General features: G+C 49.3%; 2 long non-coding RNA genes across 2 annotated transcripts in view; one reads left to right on the top strand and one right to left on the bottom strand.

Annotated features, from left to right (window-relative positions):
• Positions 1 to 15,551, top strand: part of LOC131279549 (uncharacterized) — a 64,341-nt gene that overhangs the window by 41,408 nt on the left and 7,382 nt on the right. The window contains exons 3-4 of the long non-coding RNA XR_009186977.2: positions 12,521 to 12,661; positions 14,695 to 14,772. This is a non-coding gene — a long non-coding RNA (uncharacterized lncRNA). The remainder of the gene's footprint in view (positions 1 to 12,520; positions 12,662 to 14,694; positions 14,773 to 15,551) is intronic.
• Positions 10,472 to 14,705, bottom strand: LOC139439532 (uncharacterized). Its single transcript, XR_011649533.1, has 2 exons — positions 14,417 to 14,705; positions 10,472 to 11,140 (listed from the first exon to the last, which is right to left on the bottom strand). It is a non-coding gene; the product is annotated as an uncharacterized lncRNA (long non-coding RNA).

Below are 15,551 nucleotides of genomic sequence, written 5' to 3'. Positions count from 1 at the left end.
GTGCCGCATGCATTAGTGAGGACGGCCTGCTGTCTTACTACACCTTTTTAAATGCTTTTTAAAAAATAATTCGCAGAAGGAGTTTTGGTTTGCAGTATCTGAAAGTATCTCTAGAGAACCAGTGTCCTGAGAATGTTCTTTGAAAACCAAATGGAGCTCTGTTAAAATTTTATGGTTCCTGATGTTTGTTCTTTTTTTAAAAGTAGATAGCTTCTGAGAACTGAAGTCTTATCCTTCCTAAACACCTTGTTTACGTTTGTGTGTGTTTTGCCTTGAGAAGGAAATAAGCTCATCTGTCATTCTTCTCAGGTGAGGGTAAAATCCCAAAGTTTCCGAAAACCTGAAACATCGCTCTAGGTCTGTACTTTCTAGAATCTTCTATGTGTAAAATACAAATGATTTAAATTTCCCGAGCTAGAGGGAAGTAAGAACGTGCCCACATCCTCGAGGCTGAAGGAGCACACACATTTAGCCACCGTCTGTATACACGGCTCCAGAGCCCGACGTGCTTGTCACGATTATGAGGGCGCGTGGTTCATTCTCGCCAGTTAAATGTGCTTATATGATTTAAACTGATTTTCTCTGGCAAGAAGGAAGTGATCAGCGCCATCACCTGGCCAGCTGATGGGAAACACATGTATTTCAATGACCTGTTTTTTAACTTGCTGTTTAACTTTGTAAACGCTACTGTTTTCCTTTCTTCCTGTAACGAAAGACCCGCCTTGCAGAGGCCTTCAGCGCACGCCTTGGTGAAAAGCAGTTCCAAGTTCTTCGGCGGCGTGCGCTGCCGTGAACGGTCCCTGGAGAGACACGCGGGCAGGGTCTTAGGCGGACGGCAGTGCCCACGCGAGCGCAGCCAGAGCGCGTTCCACTAGGCGCACCGACGCGGGCGTGGGGAGGGCCGGGCGCACGGCGGAGCGCGAGGGGCTTCGGGGCTGGGGACGGCGTCGGGGGTTCCTGACCCTGCATTTGTCCCGCCGCAGAGCTGCGCGCCCGGGGGCGAAGGCTGCAGGAAACTCCCCTTCGTTACCGCGCACGGGCGAGTCACCAGCACTGCAGCCGCTCCTCAGTACAGGCGGTGAGAGCGGGAAATGGGGCTGGGGGAGCTCTGCACTTGCTGTGCAATTTTTCTGCAAATCTAAAACCTCCTTAAAAATAAAATTTATTAAAATGAATAAAAGAAAAGCAGCTATGCACAGAAGGGGAAGCACAGAGCGTTTGAGAGGTGGTGAATCTTCTGTTTTTTATTGTTATTGGAATAATGAAAACACTAAGGATTGAGTGATGAACACACAACTATGTGATCATACCAAATGATCACTGCACAGTTTGGATGGATTGTATGCTTTATCAATATATATCAATAAAATTTATTTGTTTAAAAAAAACAAAAAAGAATAAAAGCTCATATGGGAGAGGATAAAGAGATAGGTGTGGCCATCTCTGGAAAATACTGTCTGCCACCGGGCCATGACTCTCCACCATCTGCAAGCCTGAAAATCACTATTTTTCCCCTCATACTTAACCGATAGTTGGGCAGAGCAGAGAATTGTGAGTTCCACTCACTGTCCCTGAGAACACCAGGTGCGGCCGTGCCCTCTGGCCCCAGGGTGGCCTGTGTGTCCTCTCTGGGGTCCTCCAGCCCCTTCCCTTGCTGCTTGGAATTCTGCAACGCTCCCGGCCCGCTCCGACGGCCTCCTCCTGCTCTGCCGCCCTCCTCTCTTTCTAGGGGTCTTAGTCTTTGACGGTGAGATCTCCTCCCTCAGGGGTTCTTAGCCAGGGGTGCAGGGGCCCGTGGAAAGATTTGAATTGAAAATTCAAACGACGTTATTCCTGGGGGAGACGTGCTGGCGTGGGCTGATGTCGTATTAGATGCTGCAGAGCGCTGCGTGGCCTGGCAGGTTTTCACTTGCTGCAGGCGTCCCGAGAGCAGTGGGTGGCCCGTGCGGCCGGCGCAGGCCGTTAGGCCGCTGCCGTCGGGAAACTCCAATTTCTAAACGTCTGCCGAAAATGACCGTTTGAAGCGTTGTTGAGCTGTGCTAGTTTATCAGGTATTGAAATTATGGGAAAGCTGTAGAACATAATTTTGAATAATCCTAAAATTTAATTTAAAGAAATGCAGATGTTAGTGCCGTAAAACTCTCTGCCGCTCCCTTCTGAGAAGGGGCCTGTGGTTCTCACCTCACTGGCAAAGGGGCCCATGGAACCAAACAGGTGAAGAAGCCCCGCCCTGAGCGGGCTCCCTGGGAGGTGGGGTGCCGCCCCCAGGAGGGCGCGGGAAGCGGGAAGCGCAGCCCCCAGGAGGGCGCGGGAAGCGATGTCCGCCGCTTCACCTTCCACCTTCATTCCTCGGTTTCCCTCTCTCGTTTACAGCTGCAGGGCCGGCTTGAGCCTCTGAGGGTTTGGGTGACAGGTGGCCTGGGCCCTCTGCCCGCAGGGGCAGCTGCTCCAATCGCTAATCCTGCTTGGGCCCTTGCGGGGGGTAGAGCCACGGGCCCACGAAGCAGGTTCAGGGCTGAGCCGGGCCCTGGGGGTGGGGCCCACTGGCCAGCGGGACCCTCGGCCTTCACCCAGGGCGGCCGGGTCCTTCTTGGGTGGACACAGAACCCCGAGAGGGAGTCCCCCCGTGGGACGGCCTGGTGGAGCGCCCGCGGTGTGGGCCTGCCCTGCGCTGCCACTGACCTCCAGAGACCACAAGGCCCTGTTGCCGCATCCGGCCGCGGGGGGAGCGGCCACAGAGCCCCACGCGCCCCGGCGCCTGCCCGTCCTCACTGGCCGCTCCGTGCTCGCAAAGCGCCTGGTGGCCTTCCCCGGCGTCCGTGTGTCCAGCAGCATCTCCCAGAACAGCCCGGCGGTGGGCGCCTCCTCGGGCCGGGCAGCCCCAGACACTGGGCGGCGGGACGTGGTGGGCGCCTCTGCCCGGCCCCCTCCCGGGGAGGCCCCATGGGCCGCTGCAGTGTGGGCAGGCGGCCCCCGCGCGGCTCTTCCAGGGCCTCCCTGGCCCCCGGACGCCCCGCCTTGCGCCCCGCGTGCGCCCTCTGTCCAGTGTGGTCGGCGGTGTCTCAGCTCGATGTCCGCCTCCCCGCCTTTCCCAGGGTCGACCACCCCGCCCCCAATCTCGGCCTGGGGGGGGCCCCAAGGGGGGAGGGGGACCCTGGGGGGAGGAGGTCTTGAGGGGGGAGGGGCCCCAAGGGGGAAGGGCCTCCAAGAGGGAGGGGGCCCCAGGGGGGAGGGGGCCCACGGGGGTGGGGGTCTCGAGGAAGGATGGGGCCCAAGGGAGGAGGGGCCCCGAGGGGGAGGGGACCCCAGGGGGGGAGGGGACCACAGGGGAAAGGGGTCTCCAGGGGGGAGGGGCCCCGACAGGGGCGGCAAAGCAGAAGAGGTGGACGCCCAGGAGGCACCTTGTTCCTGTCGTTTGGCTCCCTAAATGTGACAGTGCGCACGAGTGACTTGGCTACTGCGAAGTCGAGATCGGCTTTCATTCCAGAGTAGGCCCCCCCCCAGGGCGCAGTCACTGCTCTCATCCCCCTTTGAGCACTGCCATGTACTACCCGGGGTGGCACAGCCCCAGCACCTGCTGCGAGCGCAGCGCCAGCTTTTTTTTTTCTTTTTAATTATTATTCTAGTAACATATATGCAACCTAAACTTTCCCCTTTTAGCCACATACAAGCCTATAATTCAGTGCTGCTCATCGCGTTCTCAGACTTGCGCTGGTGTCACCACCACCCGTACTGAAACGTGACAGTCAAACCGAAGAGAAACCCTGCAGTGTAAGCGTAAATTCCCCATTATGAGTTTGCTTATTCTAATACTTATTCTAATGATTTCGTAGGTGAGATCATACAGTATTTGTCCCTTTGTTTCTGGCTTATTTCACTCAATATGATGTCTTCAAGTTTCGTCCGTGTTGCAGTGAGGATCAGATCATCCTTCCTTTTTATGGTCTGTTTTAGTCACCAAAGGGCTGATGCAAAATACCAGAAAGCGGTGAGTTTCTATAAAGGGTGTCTATTTGGGGTAGGAGCTTACAGATACCAGGCCGTCAAGCATGTTCCTTCCCTCACCGAAGTCTATTTGGAGCAAGATGGCTGCCGATGCCTGCGAGGGCTCAGGCTTCCTGGGTTCCTACGTTCCTGGGGCGTGCTTTTCTCTGGGTTCAAGGCTCCTTTCTTCCAGGGGCTTGCTTCTCTTTCCTCTGGGAGCTTACTTCCCAGGGCTCCAGCTTAAGTCTTCAGCATCAAACTCCAACATCAGAAACCCTCAACTCTGTTCTTCGCCATGACTTTCATCTGTGAGACCCCACCCACCAAGGGGCGCGGACTCAATGCCCTAATCATAACTCAGTCATGCCCAGGTACAGATCAGATTACAAGGATAATCCAATATTTCTTTTTGGAATTCATCAATAATATCAAACTGCTACATGGTGGAATAACATTATGTGGTATGTAAATACCACATTTTATTGAAGCATTCTTTGATTGACACTTGAGTAGCTTTAATTTTTGTCAAATGTTAATAATTCTGCTATCAACAAATATCTGTTCATATGCAAATACCTGTTCAAGTCCCTGCTTTCAGTTCCTTTGGCTACATACCTTAGAAGTGGGAATGCTGGATGGTAGGGTAATTCACTTTCTGAGGAACTGCCAAACAGTCCTCCACAGTAGCTGCACCAGTTTACATTTCCACCAGCACTGAATGAGTTTTCCTGTTTCTCTATATCCTCCCAATGTTTGGCGTGGCAGCTGGAGATTATTTTATTAATATCCCAAAAAGAGAAAGATTGTGTTTTAAACTAAGCTATTCTTGTGGGTGTGATATTCTTTGATTGCTTTAAATTTGGTTGAGGGGTATTTGATTAGAGTACTTGTTAAGATTGCTTTTTGGCTTTTATTTAAAGATTTATTTATTTTATTCCCCACACACACACACACAAGATGGCTCCCTCGTCCGTCTGCTTGTTTTATGCTCACCGTGTCTGCTCCCTGCATCTGCTCATCTTATTTAGGAGGTACCGGGAACTGAACCTGGGACTCTGGGACTTCCCTTGTGGAAGGTGGGTGCCCAATTGCTTGAACCACATCCTCTCCCTGCTCGTTGTGTCTCCTTGTTGTGTCTTCTTGTGGCATCAGCTTGTTGTGTCAGCTTGTTTTCTGCTTGTCTTCTCCAGAGGCACCGGAAACTGAACACGGGACCTCCCATGTGGGAAGTGGGCGTCCAACTGCTCGAGCCAAATCTGCTCCCCCTTTTTGGCTTTTGATTGGACTACGTTGGTGGGGGTGATTCATGTTGCATCTCCACAGTCTTGCTGGGTCTGATAAAAATGGAGACACAGATGGGAAGAGGATGTGGCTCAAACAATTGGACACCCACCTACCACATGGCAGGTGCTGGGTTCGGTTCCCAGCTTGTGTCTTTCCAGAAAATGCCTCCCAGCCGCTCTGGATCCCCGAAAAAAACGTCAAACCCGCCACCGGCCAGCAGCAGGTTCCAACGACGGATGATGAGAGCACTCACCCATCGGATGGAGAGGCTAAATATGGCCGCAGATCTAGCTCATGACACCCTCCTCCTTGGACAGCTAGTACAGCTTGCTGTCCACGCCTTAGCTTCAAACAAAAAACCTAAAAATCTACACTCTCTCCTGCTTTTCATGTTAGCTCTGCTCCCCTCCACTACGGACCAGGCTAGTATAAGCCATCGGCCCTTTAACTGGACACTCTCTCTTTGGCAGCAGGAAAAGCTCCTCGCTAAATACATTACTGCGGGTGCTCCCTCCTTCACAGTGCACATATGTAATCTTGCCAACCTTCCTGTCATCAGTTCCCTCGTAAACGTTACACACAAGACTCACCGGTGTTGGTACAGCTCACTTACAGGCCTTGATGGCCCCTATAATCATGAAGTCTCAGGCTTCTATATCTGCCCTTCCACGGCCAGAGGCTGCCATGACCCAGCGCACTATTACTGCCCCTCCTGGGGGTGCAAAACCATGGCCCATGAGTGGTCGGGAGCTCCCAATAGGGACCCCTACCTCTCCCTTTCTTTTAAGGATAAAAGTCACAGGAGCAGCATTAAGCCCTACTGGAGCAGCATTACGCTCACTGTCAAAAACCCTGAAAATGCAGGCTGGCTACAGGGCCGCACCTGGGGAGCCCGACTTTACATGAGCAACTATGATTACGGTGCCTTTTTCATTATAAAGAAAAATTCAATCCGCACACAATCCGCCGCCGTGGGCCCAAATCAAGTTCTCAATCCTCCCCACACACGGCCTCCCCCTCCTCCCTCTGTTTCTCCTTCTCCTCCCGCTACCGCCCTAAATCCTTCCATCACTAGGTATCCTCCCCACCGCCAAACCCTGCCACCCCCCAACCCTCTTGTAGCCCTCCTCAACGCATCATTTATCTCCTTAAACTTATCCCAGCCCAACCTTACCCAACGTTGCTGGCTCTGCTTCTCCGCCGCGGCTCCCTTCTATGAAGCCATAGCTACCAACGGCGCCTATTGCGCCTCCTCAGACTCCACGGGTACCTCTTGCAATTGGAACCAAACAAAAAGAGGACTCACCCTCCGATCAGTTTCCCAGACTGGACTCTGTATAATAAAAATCGGCGGCAAAGTTCTCCCCTCCATGCAGTCCCTCTGCAGCCTAACTCACACCCCTAATGCAGCCGCTAAGTTCCTAATTCCCCCTAATAATACCAAATGGCTATGTTCTTCCTCTGGCCTCACTCCATGTCTCAATGTTCAAACCCTTAACTCCACCAGCGACACCTGTGTGCTCATACTCATTGCCCCCCGCGTTCTCTTTTATACTGATAACCAGTCCCTTGACTCCTGGCAGCACTTCAGCTCCCCGCAGCACGAGCAGAAACAGGAAGTCTTCACCGCCATCACAATTGCCACCCTTCTAGGTCTTGCCGGTGCAGCCACTGGAGCTGCAGCTCTCAGCCTCCAAGATAATTCCTTTTCAACCCTTAGGCAGGCTGTCGATGCAGACATCGCCCGCCTTGAGACTTCCATGGCCCACCTTGAAACACCTCTCAACTCCCTGTCCGAGGTCGTTCTCCAAAACCACAGGGGCCTAGACCTCCTCCTCCTAAAAGAGGGGGGCTCTGCGCAGCGTTAGGAGAAAAATGCTGCTTCTATGCTAACCACTCTGGCCTCATTCGAGATAACCTCGCACAAGTTAGGGAGGGCCTCTGCAAGAGAAAGCAGGAATGTGAAGCTGGATGGTCTTTCTCTTGGGGGCTGCCCAATGGAATCCTTTCTTACTTTCTCCCCTTTCTAGGCCTGCTCCTCACCCTTGTCCTCCTATTAGCCCTAGGACCCTGGATCATCAGGCGAATTGTCCGGCTTGTCAAAAATCAAGTTAACTCTGTCCTTAGTAAGCCCATCCAGGTCCGGTACCAGCGAATCCGCACCACCGACGAAGACGCACCAGGAGTCTCCATTAATTGCCGTCCTCCCCAAATGGCCAGCCGCCTCTCAATGCACCCGAGCCCCAGCTCCCCTGCCCCTACCCCTTCTCACCGCCCATCCTAACCCCTTACCCTTACCCTTTCCCCTCCCCCACCCTGTTTATCTAAGGCCGCCAACATTCCATCGAGGCGCTGGACTGGTTAGCCAATGATGGGCAACGGGATCGGCCCGCCAGTCAACCTAAGGCAGGGACACGGCCTTTTGCTGCCACGCTTCCCCATGACGGGTAAGACTGGCCACCTGTGTGGCACGGGCGTTGCCCGGCTGGGCGCAATCCCGACCTAAGACAGGCACAGTCCCCCTCCCTCCTCAAATCAAGCTTTTCGGAGGAGCTTAATAAAAACAAAGGGGGAAATGTGGGAGGAAGGGCGCCCGGCTTGCCACAGTAGCAAACGGTGCGGCAAGAAGTGATACCGCCTCTGCCCACTGGGCCTAGATAAGGTGACCACGCCTGACTAGGCCTTTGCTGCTAACGGCTGGCCGGCGCTGCCCTCCCCCTTTTTATCTCCCGCCTAGCCCAACATCCGGCCAGCTCTCACTCCCCCTTTCCCCTCCCCTATTCCAAACCTCTCAGCCAGCCCTCTGCCTAGCAACCGCTTACATTCACCTATCAGGAAGCAGTACCCGCCCGCACCTATCAAATCCCTCCACGCAGTCCCTAACCCTATAGGCTATGTCCCCTTCCGCAATAAACCGGACTTGCGCACAGACCTGGTCTCCGCGGCTTTCTTCCTCCCCTTGCCGTGCGTCCTCCACTCCCGAGAGCCCCTCTGATGCTGTCTGCCGTAGCATCAGACGCCACTGCGGTCTAGTCTGACCCCTCCAAACCCCCCCGTCAGCATCGGGGTGCAAGCCGCCCCAGCCGCAGTTGGGCATCTTTTCATGTACTTTTTAGCCCTTTTCATATCTTCCCTGTAAAAAGTCTATTACCAATTTCTAAAAAGGGTTGTTTGTTTTTTGTAGTTGTTGTGGTGTTTCTATATAAATTCTGGATTTAAAACCCATATTGGATAGGTGGTTTTCCAAATATTTTCTCCCATTGCATGAGTTATCTTTTTACTTTGATGCTAAAGTCCTCTGAGGTGCAAAAGCTTTTAATTTTGATGATTTTTTTCTTTTTGTTTCTTATCTTTGATTGTAAAGCCTAGGAAACCACTGCCTGTCCCAAGGCCCTGAGGGTGCTTCCCACCATCTTCTTGCAGGAGTTTTGTAGCTCTGGTTATTACGTTTAGGTCTTTGATCCATTTTGAGGTGATTATTGTGTGGCAGGAGGTATGGTTAGGGGTGGCAGTCTTCAGAGCGACCAGACTCTATTGGGTTAGATCCTTCACTTTCAGCAGGACTTGCTGTGCTGCACACAGTTGCTTTTTTATATTGTACTTTTGGCCTCTTCCCACATGTGTGACTAAAACCTAAGAGGTACTCAATTAGAATATTGCCTTTGCCACAAACCCCACCCAAAGCCAGTATTGGTGCTGGCCACAGACAATTCACAGGTTTCTCCCTCTTCTTTATTTTTATCTTTTTTATTTCTCTCCCCTTCCCTGCCCCCCCACCCCGGTTGTTTGTTCTCTGTGTCTATTTGCTGCGTCGTCGTCTTTGTCCGCTTCTGTTGTTGTCAGCGGCACGGGAATCTGTGTTTCTTTTTGTTGCGTCATCTTGCTGCATCAACTCTTTGTGTGTGCGGCGCCATTCCTGGGCAGGCTGCACTTTCTTTCGCGCTGGGCGGCTCTCCTTACGGGGCGCACTCCTTGCGCGTGGGGCTCCCCTACGCAGGGGCACCCCTGCGTGGCACAGCACTCCTTGCGCGCATCAGCACTGCGCATGGGCCAGCTCACCACGGGTCAAGGAGGCCCAGGGTTTGAACCGTGGACCTCCCATGAGGTAGATGGACGCCATATAGTTTTGTCTTACCCAACCAACCAACGTTTAAGAGTTTGGTAGAGTAGCAGGGACCTTACAGCTTGTCCCAATTGTTTGCCTGTTCCAGGTCCTTACGATATCATCGTCTCTGATGTTTCTTAATAGGGTCACTGCCGCAGGTTGCTTCTATGCAGCCAGATTCATTGCCATCAGGCCAGGGCAGAAAGCCTTGAAGAACTGCAAAAGTCCATTGCTGACCTTTTCACACAGTTTTTGTACTTTTCACATTCATTCAGGTTTGTTCTACTTTTACAAAACACATTATCTTACTCAATGCTACCACAATACTTTCACGACTTGCTATATGCATACTAGCTCTGTCCCACATATCTCCATTTTCTGATTTTATAAAACTAACCATTTTATTTTAAGACAAAATACACCTTAAATTTCAGTTAGCATTCCCATAAACCTTTTACCTTATTTAATAGTCACTTAACTTTTACATCCCATTTTATTTTTTATTTTTTAAAGATTTATTTATTTATTTATTTCTCTCCCCTTCCCCACCCACCCCGGTTGTCTGTTCTCTGTGTCTGTTTGCTGCATCTTCTTTGTCTGCTTCTGTTGTTGTCAGTGGCACGGGAATCTGTTTCTTTTTATTGTGTCATCTTGCTGTGTCAGCTCTCCGTGTGTGCGGCGCCATTCCTGGGCAGGCTGCACTTTCTTTCGCGCTGGGCGGCTCTCCTTATGGGGTGCACTCCTTGCATGTGGGGCTCCCCTACGCAGGGGACACCCCTGCATGGCCGGGCATTCCTTGCGTACGTCAGCACTGCGCATAGGCCAGCTCCACGTGGGTCAAGGAGGCCAGGGGTTTGAACCGCAGACCTCCCATGTGGTAGACGGACGCCCTAACCACTGGGCCAAGTCCGCCGCCATACATCCCATTTTAAATTAGGACAAAATACACCTTATGACATTTCAGTTAGCATTCCCACAAACTTTTTACTTTTTTCAATATTCACTTAACTTTTACATCTTTCATTTTATCCTATGAAGAAAAATAAATTATTCATTTCAATTTAAGCAAGAACTATTTTTTATGAAGAGACATAGTAATTCCATTAATCAAGACCTACACTTTTTATTATTATAGAGATCTCATTAACATTATAAACTTGTGTAATAATATAAGCACTTATTTAATTTTTGGCCATTTGTAGAGAGCTTTCAGTCTTTTTGTTTTGTTTTGTTTTGTTTTATCAAATTATATGGCCATCTGGAGGTATCAGAATATACACTGACAATGAACAATCACAAAAACATTACAACATACATTGAAACAATCACAACAGACACACTGACATTGAACAAACAGACAAACACAAAAGCAGTTCCAAGTCTACTAGCCTACAATTTCTTCATTGGTTTTAATTTGACTTTTTATATGCTTTCCAGCTGCCCTGTCTTCTGACTTTTCTCTTTCTTTCCTCTAACAGTCTTTTTGTTAATTCTTCTTCTTGCTTTCTTTTATAATCCAATATTTCTTTTCCAGTTTTCCTTCTCTCAATTTCCTTCTTAATCTCTTTCTGACCCCAAGCCATACTTGCTTTATGATGCCCTGCTTGAGCAAGATTCTGTAGTTTAGATACTTTGATGTAAAGCCATGCAGCAGCTGTTCTGGATTAATGCATTCAAATTGGGTACTTTGAATTTTTTCCTCTATAAGTTTTAATTCTCATTCTGCTTCTTTCTTCAGAACTTGGGGGCTGTTTAATTGAGGGTCTCCTTGTAATAAAGAAAAAATATTAGACAGTTCATATATGAAAGTGCCCACTTTGGGCCTCAGCCAGTTTATGTCTCCTAATAATATCTGCAAATAATTCGAAGTTTTAATAGAGTCCCTACGAATCTGAACCTTCTGAGGCTTAATTGTAATTTTATCAACAATAGTCCCAAGATAAGAAATGGGAGTAACCTTTTGAATTTTCTCAGGGGCAAGTTTTAACCCTGCTGCAGTTAAGCTCTTCTCTAAGGCCTGATGTACTAAAACTAAGGTCTGGGAAGAGGGAGCAGCATATAATATATCATCCATTAATGTATAATATAACAAGAAGAAAAAGCCAATCTGACTGGATCTAAAGCTTTAGCCACAAAATTTTGACGTATGGTGGGGCTATTAAGCATTCCTTGAGGAAGATATTTCCACTGAAACCATTTCATGAGTTCTTTGTTATTGAAAGAAGGCACTAAGAGTGCAAATTTCTCACAGTCTTGGGGAGTCAAAGGAATTGTAAAGAAACAATTCTTTAAATCAATAACAAGTGGCCAGCTAGAAGGGATCATAGCTGGTGTGGGCAAACCTGGCTACAGTGCACCCATAGGTTGAATGACTGTGTTTACTGCTCGGAGGTCTGTTAAAAGCCTCCACTTGCCTGATTTTTTCTTAATAGAGAGTTCCAAGGACTAAAAGATTCTTCAATATGCCCCTTGTCTAATTGTTCCTTAACTAATTTATGAAGTGCCTGCAATTTGCCTTGAGTTAATGGCCCCTGCTCAACCCAAATCAGAGAGGTTGTCGTCCACTTGAGAGGGATGGTTTGGGCGATCCAAGGAGGCTACTGAGCAGTGGCCACTATGGAAAAGGTGAGTATTCTAATCCTTCACGATTACCATGAGCTGTGGGATCAATTGGTTTAACAATTCCCTGGTGGAACTTACCCAACCCTGATCCTGGAACACGCTCTTGTTTCCCCATTAATTGTTGACTTTGTTTACTATATTGGCCCTCCTGGGGGATAAATTCCAGCCTGCCACTGTTCTAATAGATGACGTCCCCAAAGATTAATAGGTAACTCTGCAACCTACTGCTGCAGGTGGCAGGTTGCCCATCAGGTCCCAGACAGTGAAAAACCCGCACACTCTGCTTTAAACCTCTGCGAGTGCCAAGTCCCAAACAGAAAGAGATGCATCCTGTAATGGCCAAGCAGGGGGCCAATGGTTAGAACTAATGAGAAATGTCAGCTCCAGTATCAATAAGTCCTTTACACCATTTGTTCTGAATGGTTACTTCACAAGCAGGACGAGATTCTAAAATGTTTTCAGTTAAGAATACTCTTGTCATTCTTGTATTTCCAAAACCACCTTTCCCTCGAACTTTCTTACTAGCTCCTATCGGAACATAAGGGAGCAACAACAATTGTGCTATGTGACCTCCAATGTCAGCTTTCCAAGGAACTGAGGTGGACATGAATCTCTCCTTGATAGTCGCAATCAGTTACTCCTGTGTGTGCTCTAACTCCCTTGGAGGTAAGACAGCTTCTCCCAAGGAGAAATCCGACCGTGCCAATTGCTAAAGGTGCCTTATTCCTGTTTTTACACAGACCAGGGTGTCCCCTGGAAGCAAGGTAGCAGGCTCAGCCGTAGGGATATCTACAGCTGCGCTTCCTGCTGTGGCGCGGGGTAAATCCAGGACACTGCAGAGTGCTGGGGAGTGCCGGGGGTGCTCCACTGAACAGGGAAAACCCCTTTTGGAGCAGGGCTGGGAGCAGCCCCGTAGGAAGTTTCCCGACAACAACGGGTGCCATTCTTATGGTATTTAGACCAACACAGGCTAAACCAATGATATCCTTTACCACAGCAGGGACACAGCTCAGGTCGTTTCCGAGCTGAAATATTCTGTTTGAATGGCATTTTTTCCCTCAGAACTATTCCAACAATCTTTTTCCATATGACCAGTTTTTCCAGAGTTAAAGCATTTTCCAGAAAACCTTTTATTGATTTTCATCCCGGCCAAAGCCTGAGCCATCATTGTAGCACGGTGGCCCTCCGTCCCTACACCCTGGCACAATTTAATATATCCAACCAAATCCGCTTTACCCTCCCTAATTCCTATAGCCTCTGACAATCCTGATTAGCATTGTCATAAGCCATTAGCTGCAAAATAGTATCCGCAGCTTCTAAGGTACTGACCTGTCTTTTGATAGTCTCTTGTAACCGAGCCATAGTCAGCGCAGGGTTCTTTAGGCCCCTGTAATAGCTTTGGAGTGACACCGGAGGCCAGCCTCACACCTCAGTCTCTGCCCAGGCTCTTAAGCAAGAGCACCGGACCTGTGCGATGGCTCGATCATTCATCGCCAATTGCTGTTCCACTCCCGCCCCGCTCCCCTCCCTCACTAACTGACCCAAGGAAACGGGGAGTCTCTGCATGACCTGTCCATCAGGTTCCGAACTGTAAAAATTCTCCAGGCCCTAGGGTGATGCCAACACAGACCAATCAGCCAGAATCAGCCTAGGGCCTTTGGAAAATCCCTGCACTGCACCATAGGGAAAAGGAGAATTTGGACCATACTGTTACACTGCTGCTTTTAACTCTTTCAGTATTTTAAATGGGAAAGGTTCATGGGTGAACTCATAAACTCCTTTTGGGTTTTGAGGATCTACTCTGGGAACTATTCTTTCTTACATGTTAACCAGAAAGGCCATTTGAGATGCCTCCAAATCATCCTCCATCTAGCCTGTAAGATGCCCTGTTGTAGCGCGGACAGCTTCAGCTGAGCATGTTCAGATATGGGGGGGAGGGGGAAGGGAAGGGGAGGGGGAGGGGGAGGGGAGGGGGGAGGGGAGGGGGAGGGGAGGGTAAGGGAGGGGGAGGGGGGGAGGGGAGGGGAGGGGGAGCTGGTGGAGCAGAAACTGATTTTCTTAAGTCAGTTAATGAAGGGGCTGAAGGCAAGACAAGGGGAGGAATTTCCTCACATTCTCCATCTTCATCCTCTTCTGTTTGTGAGGGTTCTAAAACAGATTTAATTATAGTCAAAGTGGGCCAAATAGTAGGGAGTGGAACACCTCATACAAGTAATTTTTCTACCTCTTTTCCCACTTTTTCCCAGTCTCCTAATTCAAAACTTCCTATTGCTAGGAGCCATGAGCAATATTGTTCTATAACCTATAAGAGTTCCAAAATACAAGTTGTTTCAAGAGACAGCCATACGGGTGATATTTTGCTGAGCTGTCTCTGCTTCCCATCATAACCCTGCAAAAACGCCCGAGAGTGTCGTTACTTACCGAGGACCTGGAAGGCTCTCTGTACCACTCGGGCTTTGCGTCGTTGCACAGCCTTTTAGCTCCGCTCCAAGCGAGACTGCTTCCCTTCGGGCCCCATGTTGGGAGCCGGTTGCTCTGAACCAGCTCAGCAATAGGTTTGCTTGAAGGGAAGACAACAAAGAACTTACAGAAATAAAGGACAAAGAGAAACTCGAGAGAGGAACCAAGGAAGGAACCAGGGGGCTCGCAGCTTCTGGAACTGAGAGCCCAGAGCCTAGCTTCCACATCATATTTATTAGGAACTCCACAGCAGCTGTTCCTCATCAGCACGGCAACCTTCACAATAACTGGCGACAAGTGCAACAAACAGGAAACAGGTAAGCCAGTTTCCCACAACAAAGCCTGTTGTAATTTTGATTGTGTTTGCATCAAATCTGTCAATTTCTATGCGTAGAATTGACATCTTAATAATATTTAGTTTTCCAACCCATGAACATTGAATATCTTTACATTTATTTAGGGCTTCTTTGATTTCTTTTAACAATGTCTTGTAGTTTTATGTGTGCAACTCCTTTATATCCTTGGTTAGGCTGATTATCCTGGATATTTGATTCTTTTAGTTGCTACTAGAATTTTTTCCTTGATTTCTTCTTTGGATTGTTCATCATGAGTGTATAGAAACTCCACTGATTTTTGCTCTTTCATCTTGTATCCCAACACTTTGATGAAGTGGTTTAGTAGTTCCAGTAGTTTTGTGGTGGAGTTTTCAGGATTTTCTCTATACAGGATCATGTCATTTACAAATAGGGAAAGTTTTACTTCTTTCTTTCTGTTTAGAATGCTGTATTAGTCAGCCAAAGGGGTGGTGATGCAAAATACAAGAAATTGGTTGGTTGCAATTTTTTAAAAGATTTATTTAATTTATTTACCCCGCCCCCTTGCCATTTGCTTACTCTCTGCTGTCTGTGTCCATTCACTGTGTGTTCTTCTGTGTCTGCTTGTCTCCCTCTGTTGTGTCATCTTGCTGCACCAGCTCCCCGTGGGTGTGGGCCGTCAGCTCTCCATGGGCACGGGTGAGCCTGCCTTCACAAGGAGGCCCTGGGAGGTAAACCCAGGGCCTGCCATATGGCAGACAGGAGCCCAATTGACTGACCCA

The sequence above is a fragment of the Dasypus novemcinctus genome, chromosome 8, assembly GCF_030445035.2.
Source record: "Dasypus novemcinctus isolate mDasNov1 chromosome 8, mDasNov1.1.hap2, whole genome shotgun sequence".
NCBI classification, from domain to species: Eukaryota; Metazoa; Chordata; class Mammalia; order Cingulata; family Dasypodidae; genus Dasypus; species Dasypus novemcinctus.
This window is presented reverse-complemented; position numbering and strand designations above follow the sequence as displayed.